Here is a 9550-nt window from a genome sequence, read left to right on the forward strand (position 1 = left end):
GCAACATTTGCTGTTGATGAAGAGGCATACCCCTCCTCTTCTCGATTTACCTGAATGCAATGCCCTGTCCGCTCGGTGAATGGAGAATCCATGGGGTTGGATGGCCATGGGGTATCTTGTCCGAAAGCCATGTTTCAGAAAAGCAAAGAAAATTTCAGTTACGAGAGTCCTGTTGATAGCAAATCTGCAATCGGAGGTCATTCATCTTATTATCAAGTGACTGATTGGCCAATAGAATGGAGGGAGAGGTGGCTAGTTTTCCCGCCAGGACTACCCTTCTCCTGCCTCTGTAATGCCGGCATTTCCTCTTGGGTAGACCGAAAATTGTGTTGGAATTACACAAGGAGCCCAGGGCAGATGAGTCGAAGTTGAAGCCAGAATTGAGTAACTGCCGATCTAATGTTCAAAAGTTCTTGTTCGATCATAAGAAATTAATAGCAGATACAGTTTGTGCAAAAAAAGTTAAGATAAACAGCAAAATAATCACAAAATTAGAAAAGTTGGGTCAGAGTTCGCAAGCCGTACAGTACTGTTTCATCTCGCACAAAATCTTCTTCTTCTGTGCGTTTACAGTGGACTACAACCCAAAAAGGTGTATTGCCGCCACCAACTGGATGGGTTGAAACCAAAACAAGGTAAAAAGAAAATCCATACGTGATAGTGAATCTAACTTAATCCACCCAAATAAAAATACTACACTGACAAAACAAAACTCCCACTTCTTCATCCTTTTAAATCTCCATGTCTCCCTTCGCAGGCATTAGGGCCTGTGAGAGTGGTACGGCCTGTGCCCCAGGAATCGCTCCGCCATTTCCACAATGATTTATATCTTCCTGGACCTTCTTTCCACCTTGGGAGTGCCATTTATCACAATAGCTATAAAGGCCACAAAGTCCACCTTCTTAACCTTTAAAATGTCAGGATCCTGCTTGTGAAAGGCAACCCCTGCAGCCTGCAGTGAAGGCCTATCCACCACCATGGACTCTTCAAGTGCAGCATTCATACCCTCAACCCTTTTAACAGCTGCTGCATATTATGTGCTCTGGATAGCCCTGACTTTGGACGCCTCATTCTCTTTCACCCTTGTGGGGCATTCAAAAGACGTGACTTCATGGTTCCCACCACAATTACAACATGTCACATTTTCATCACTTTTATAACACATATGATCTTTTCCACAACTTGGACATCTCGGGCAACATGACCAAAAGCTTTACAATGATCACACTGCGTTGGTCTTGGGATAAATACTCTGACTTTGTAGTTAATATATCCTAACTGCACTTGAGTAGGGAGAGACTCCATATCAAAAAAGAACAGATACTCTTCACTTTTTCTTCATGCACCACACGATTCATCCGATGTGCATGAATCACTCCAGGAATATTTTTCATCTCTTCAACATCTAGTTCCCATGAGACTCCAGATTTAACCCCCTTGAGGGGTGCCCTGTTCCTAAGAGACACACACATAACACTTCAAATTGATCAAATTGGGTGAGACGCAACACACATTTCTTCTGATCCTCAGAAGCACAAAAAATATAAACAAGCCCGCCTCTCTTGATCCTCACAGCCTTCACTCTACTCAGCATTCTCTCCACCAGTTTGGAAATCTCAAATGGATTCCTCAAGATTGGTAATTTCATCAGCTGCTCCTCATTTACAGACTGTACTCTCCTACAAGTGACATTCTCATCCCTGTACTCTACTTTGCTCTGTTTTTCTTTATTTTGGACATTATTCCAATTCTCCTTGATTATACCGCCATTAGATTGAGTCCACTTCATCAACCGCTTCCGTCATCTTTCCGATCACACACACACACACACACACACACACACATGGGTTGATCTGAAACATTATAAAGCCTACCCCAGTCTCCACCTCATGGTTTTAACTTCCTCAAGAGGGCAGTGGAGATTATGGCTATTTTACTATATATTTTTTCATCAATCTCATGTGAATGTTTACTGTGTAAATGAGATGTGCAACACGAATTTCAAACTAGTAGAATTTCTGATTGAAGTAGAAGTTATTGAGCATCAGAGAATCACCACAGGGAATACATTTGTTGTAGGTTATTATTATTCTAAGAATGGAAATTGCTCACTGTTGCTCTCCAAGGTTGTGTAGATATTCCAAAATGCACCCCAGGCTAAAGGAAATGACAATATGGATTGTGTTTGTGCATGTTGATGGCGACTCAATAACCTACAATGTTAGCTGACCCACGCTATAGCTCAGGTTATATACCCACAGACTCAATCATTGATTGAAAGAACAATGCACGATGGTCTTTGTTATTGATTGGCTATTTCAAATAAATTATAAGGTAACACCAATCGCTATGAGGAAACCACGAACTTTTGCGCATTGATGTGGTATTCCCAAACAAAAAATACGTTGTTAGGTGAGAGTAGCCTATAAATAGCACCTTAAATATCAGACTGTTCAAATCCAATTTTATTTGTCACATGCTTCGTAAACAACAGGTATAGTTAGTGAAATGCTTACTTAGGGGCTCTTCCCAACAATGCAGAGAGAACAAGAATATCAATAAAAGAAAAGTAAATGTTGAAGAGGGCCAACAAATGTATTTTATATACATTAATTAACTCGAGAGTGCCATTCAGATACTGTTGCGCACGAAGTTGGGAGGAGGGCAGAGCGAGCGATAGTGAGCCAATGGAAAGGCGCCCGAGACTTGCTCACTGTCGGCTTTGCTCAAGACTAAAACGGGAACAATATTTCTGTCAGGCGCATACTGTCTTCTTCGAGTGTGGAGTCCAGAAGACTCACCATCTCAGTGACTGGGTTTATATCCTTGCAGTCGAACACGGTATTGTGCGTTTTAAAACTTTTGTGTTTTTGTTTCATGTCTACTTTTCTTATAGTTCGTGTTTTATTAGATTACTTTAGTAATGGGAAATAGGTTTCAGGAGACACTCCGCTGCTATAGCCCACAGTGTAATGCATGTTTTAAATTGCTAATATATCTCTGCATTGTATGTGTGCCGCAAATAGGCTATGCTTGACTTCTGATGCGAGGGTAGGCTATAACTGCAACGTGAATGCATTGTACATTTGGTGATGAGCATTGTCCACATTTCACGCGCAGACGCATTCGATGTGTGCGTTTTTTGGCAACCGCGCCACTCTTAGGGCACTTTGACAATACAAAACTTGGGCGTATGTTTTTCATCCCTTGTGAAAAATGATCGTGGTGTGAAATACACACATCGTTTTCTGCTTTAGAGAGATTTGATGGATCGTTGCCCGCTGGGCACACCACGTCATTTCAACTTTGATAATTGGGTAATATTTGGTTGAGACGTTGATCAATGAGACTTATATTCACCCACTCAAAAAGACAGCCAAAAGTTAGTTGAATTTACAATGTGTTATCGCTATCTTTCCAACCACCATCTAAAAGCACAACCACATTACAATGGAAAAACAATGTCTTATTTTTGGTTCAAATGTCACAAATGTCTATCAATCTGCTTTAAACCATTTAAAAGCACAGCAAAGTTCAAATGGGAATACAATGTCAGATATTTGGTTTATTTATACAAAACATTAATGTATTATCACTGTTCTTGATCTAATAGCAGAACCAAATGACCTGGTTTGCAGTTGAGATTACATAAAATGTATATGGTGAAAGGGATCAATGCTGTTTGAGATTCTGCACAGATTAGGGACAGATAGAAATTTACTGGGGGGAAGGCAGGTCCAACTCAAGGTGTCATAATAAAATGCACCCCCCTCCCCAACATTACAAATAGTTTCACATGACCCTCCCCATGTACTTCAAAATAATTTGCACACCCTCCCCCTCATAGTATCAACACAAAATAATGTTTATGACTACAAAGTAACTCTCTGTGTTTATAAATGTGGATATCGACATTGCCACTTCAGCATACTTTTGTGGCACAGTCGATGCCACGCAGGGCTACAGGCCAGAAGGTTGAGGGTTCACCGACCAGCACAGACGAGCTCACTCTACCTTTCTGTTTCATTACACTACGATCAGCGCCGGCTGCAGACAATGATCAGCTAGAAGGAAGTCAGCTGTTCTACATGTTGATGCCATATTTAGAATTCTATAAAATATATGCAACAAGTTTCCCACCGACAGGTTTCTGTGCCAATGCAACACACAACCAATAAACAAAGCATACTGACTAAGGGCAGTATATCATGGTTTGCGTTTTCAACACCACAATAAGTAGACTATGTCAATCTCGACAAACAGAAAATACATTCCTCTAAATCTTGTAGGCTTACCCAGTATCAAAGGCTTGGCTTGACAGTCTCAGAATGTCATTCAACTTTTGGGTGTTTTGTAACAGATGTCTCTTTCCATTCCAGTAGCTGTGGGTCGGTAAAATCAATGAGGAAGCCAAGCAGGATATATATTTTTTACAACCTATGTTGTGATAATTGCGTTGTTTGCTCTATAACCGTTAGAAATGCATGTATTGGGCACCGTGATAGCCAATATAAGGCTGATAAGCCACAGCCAACCTCGTTTACAGACAGTTCCAAAAGACAACCGTCACACCGTGGCGGAATAAATCAACCACATACGTTTTGTTTCATCACAGTTCAAACCGGAGAGTAACATCTGTCCTGTTTAAGTCCACAAAGAAAATATTGTATGTAACAAACGGTTACATGACCTACACAGCATGTTCAAATGCAAGTTAGTTATTTGGGAAAGTTAATTTCACCATCTGTTGGCTCAAGTTGTAATAATATCATTACTAAAATGTTTCCGAAGCAGCAAGATTAAAATAGCCTATGGGAAATGTACCCGTGATGCACTTCTACTTTGAGATGTTGAAGGCTAACTATAGAAAAGCCACCAGAATACTCATGTTAACCTGTGGTATCCCCAAGATGTGCATTAAACAGTGCACTCTAAATATATGTTCAGAACCATGGAGAGTTACTGGAGAGCGTGGCCTACCGCTATCAGCACCAGCAGTGGGACAGCACTTCTCTGGCAGAGGCAGCATCTCAACGAGCACATTCACACTGACTCATAAAAATAATATGTGCAACTTAGAAGAAAAATTGAGAATATATGCCAACAGTTCAGACTAGATAAATAGTTAAGTATTACCATCTTGTGGCGAAGATGGAAGCAAACATGAAATAAACTGAGCTAAAACAATGAATATCATGGTACGCATATACAAATGGATCATCTTACAGCGAAGATGACAACACAAACATTAACTACATGCCCAGCCTAATACAATAGAAATGTTAAAACACCAAAAACAATTCAGTCCAAAGAGAAAAACATGTTGACCTACCCTACTTGTAGAGGAATGCCATCATCCTCTCTTTCATGCTGGCAAATTGGTAAATGACTCTGTCATACAGTAGCCTACTCCACTGGACTTAAGTTCATGCAGCACACACGTTTCCGTTTACATTTTTGAGACTCTCTTGTCCATGACTATTGCATCGGTAGGTTTTACAGGAAAATGACCTTTCAGCTGATGTACTTGTAACATGAAATCCTTCATTTTCTGTTTCTTTATCCCAGCCAGGCTCAGTAATGATCCGATGAAAAACAATGTCCAATGATCTCTGACCTTCATGCACTGCTCTACTTTTGAAGTTCCTATGAGTGGCACAACCCAAAGTGGACTTGTGTTTTCTCATTGAAATGAGTTTCTTAGCCTTCGTCAGAGATTTTAAAGGAAATACTAAACCATCTTTTGATTTGTGAATGTGTCAGCACCGGGGACTCGGTGTCAGCACTGGATGTGGCTGCGTTACTGATGCCATGTTAATCAGGTGTTTTGATTTGAATATATGGATTGTTTTAGTTTAGTAGGCTACGCTACCTATTTAACGATTTAATTTATGGATCAAGCCTTTGCAGTCATTATGATCTTGTTCCCAATGATGAGTTTATTATAAACAAAAAACTTTTAAGTGAGAATAGGTATTGGTCTGAAGCCAGGAACAAAAGGAAATTCACATGAGCACAACAATGCCTATTTCACCCATGTCTACCAAGGTTTTCCAGCACACAGCTTTGACCTACAGTAGCTATGTTGGTATTTACTTCAGATTCAAATCTTCTCAAACAGCCAGTCCAGCGGTTCTGAATTTGCGATGCACCGAGCTGTCCACTTTTTTCTGTGCAGTAGCCTTTTGATTTGAACATTTGAACAGTTTTGGTGCGTGTACCAGGCTATTTGATTGCATTTACATATGTTACAGCACTTTGGTTTCACTAATAATTGTGTTGAAATGGGACCAAATTATCTGTTTCTATCTTCAGCCCTTTTTTAAAATAGGATAGATGGGCCCTATGGGCTACGGTTTTGGTCCAATGTGATAGTCTGCCTATAACCAGCCTGAGTAGGCCTATAACTCCATTCCTATTCTATTCACAGTAAAAAAATCAATAATAATAATCAAATTGAAGATGAGCCATTATCAGACTGGTTAATGTGACGCATGTCTGTTGAATTTGATAAAATCCACCCGCACTCAGCCCCGCCCCACCTACTCAGCCAGTCAGGAGTCGCTACTGCATTGCGGCTGTAGGATACTGCATATGTTTTACTAAACGGTTCGTGCTAAGTAGTATGCAATGACGAGTACATAGTATGCCGTTTAAGTATGTATTACGCTAGTATGGGTATTCGGACGCGGCCATTGTTTTCTATTAACAATGTTCCTACTACATTATGTAAGCACAATCAATGCCACTCGCTGCTATTTTTACTCAGTCAATTTCAATATTTGTCAACAACAGTTACAAATTGCACCTTTACTGTAACACTGTCAGCGCATTGTGATAATTGCCATATGTTCTGTAATGATAACCTGCTCAGACTGTCCTTATTTGCATAATTATTTCTACAGTTTGACACGCAGCTTTCCTGCCCGTCTTACATAGTAGGAGAGAAGCATTGTTGTGTCTGAGTCCCCATTGTGCTGTTAAATACCACCCTCAATCAGTGTAGTACTGGATGGCACAATGCCTGACTGTGCCAGAGAATAGGACCTGTTCCTGCTGTTATGTCCCAAACTGCTTCTGTGGTAGAAAAGGAGAATCATTGTTGTGTACTTATAATCAGTGCAATCATGATGCTTTCTAAGAAAAGTTCATATTTCATAGTTCCTACATTATACACATGTTATTCAGCAAATGCAAATGGTGAAATTGTCCAAATCAAGGAGCCTTTTGCTGTATACTTTGTATTTGGAAAGCCTGTATATACAGTACCAGTCAAAAGTTTAGACACACCTACTCATTCAAGGGGTTTTCTTTATTTGTACTGTTTTCTACATTGTAGAATAATAGTGAAGACATAAAAACTATAAAATAACACACATGGAATCATGTAGTAACCAAAAAAGTGCTAAACAAATCTAAATAGATTTACATTTTATATTCATCAAAGTAGTCACCCTTTTCCTTGATGACAGCTTTACACACTTTTGGCATTCTCTCAACCGTCTTCTCCTGGAATGCGTTCACAACAGTCTTGAAGGAGTTCCCACATATGCTGAGCACTTGTTGGCTGCTTTTCCTTGACTCTGCGGTCTAACATCCCAAACCAAGGCTGTTGAGTCTGCTGATAAGAATATGGTGATTGACAGAGTCGACAGCCTTGGCCCGGTCAATGAATACGGCTGCACAGTAATGTCTCTTATCGATGGCGGTTATGATATCGTTTAGGACCTTGAGCATGGCTGAGGTACACCCATGACCAGCTCTGAAACCAGATTGCATAGCGGAGAAGGTACGGTGGGGTCGAAATGGTCGGTAATCTGTTTGTTGACTTGGCTTTTCGAAGACCTTAGAAAGGCAGGGTAGGATAGATATAGGTCTGTAGCAGTTTGGGTCTAGTGTCACCCCTTTGAAGAAGGGGATGACCGCTGCAGCTTTCCAATCTATGGGAATCTCAGATGATACGAAAGAGAGGTTGACCAGGCTAGTAATAGGGGTTGCAACAATTTCGGCAGATAATTTTAGAAAGAGAGGGTCCAGATTGTCTAGCCCGGCTGATTTGTATGGGTCAGATTTTGCAGCTCTTTCAGAACATCAGCTATCTGGATTTGGGTGAAGGGGAAATGGGAAGGCTTGGGCGAATTTCTGTGGGGGGTGGAGGGCAGTTGACCGGGGTAAGGGTAGCCAGGTGGAAATCATGGCCAGACGTAGAAAAATGCTTATTGAAATTCTCAATTATACTGGATTTATCAGTGTTGACACTGTTTCCTAGCCTCAGTGCAGTGGGCAGCTGGGAGGAGGTGCTCTTATTCTCCATGGACTTTACAGTGTCCCAGAACTTTTTGTGGTTCAGGATGCAAATTTCTGCTTTAAAAGCTAGCCTTAGCTTTCCTAACTGCCTGTGTATATTTGTTCTTAACTTCCCTGAAAAGTTGCATATCACGGGGGCTATTCGATGCAGAACGCCACAGGACATTTTTTAGGGAGAGTTTTTAGGGAGCGTTTTTTAGGGAGCGTTTGACAGTGATGAAGGGTGGTCGTTTGACTGCAGACCCATTACGGATGCAGGCAATGAGACGGTGATCGCTGAGATCTTGGTTGAAAACAACAGAGGCGTATTTGGAGGGAAAGTTGGTTAGGATGTTATCTATGAGGGTGCCCGTGTTTACAGATTTGGGGTTGTACCTGGTGGATTCATCGATAATTTGTGTGAGATTGAGGGCATCAAGCTTAAATTGTAGGATGGCCAGGGTGTTAAGCATGTCCCAGTTTAGGTCACCTAGCAGCACGAGCTCTGAAGATAGATGGGGGGAAATCAATTCACATATGGTGTCCAGGGCACAGCTAGGGGCAGAGGGAGGTCTATAGCAAGCGGCAACGGTGAGAGACTTGTTTCTTGAAAGGTGGATTTTTAAAAGTAGAAGCTCAAATTGTTTGGGTACAGACCTGGATAGTAAGACAGAACTCTGCAGGTTATCTCTGCAGTAGATTGCAACACCGCCCCCTTTGGCAGTTCTATCTTGCCTTAAAATGTTATAGTTTGGGATGGAAATTTCAGGGGTTTTGGTGGTCTTCCTAAGCCAGGATTCAGACACAGCTAGGACATCCGGGTTAGCAGAGTGTGCTAAAGCAGTGAATAAAACAATCTTAGGGGGGAGGCTTCTAATGTTAACATGCATGAAACCAAGGCTTTTACGGTTACAGAAGTCAACAAATGAGAGCACCTGGGGAGTAGTAGTGGAGCTAGGCACTGCAGGGCCTGGATTAACCTCTACATCACCAGAGGACGAGTAGGATAAGGGTACGGCTAAAGGCTATCGGAACTGATTTGCCTAGAGCGTTTGGAACAGAGAGTAAAAGGAGCAGGTTTCTGGGCACGATAGAATAGATTCAAGGCATAATGTACAGAGGTATGGTGTGATGTGAGTACATTGGAGGTAAACCTAGGCATTGAGTAATGATGAGAGAGATATTGTCTCTAGAGACGTTTCAACCAGGTGATGTCACCGTATGTGTGGGAGATGGAACTAAATAGTTGGTTAAGGCATTGAAA

Source organism: Salmo salar, chromosome 15, assembly GCF_965601325.2.
Source record: "Salmo salar chromosome 15, fSalSal1, whole genome shotgun sequence".
Classification (NCBI taxonomy): domain Eukaryota; kingdom Metazoa; phylum Chordata; class Actinopteri; order Salmoniformes; family Salmonidae; genus Salmo; species Salmo salar.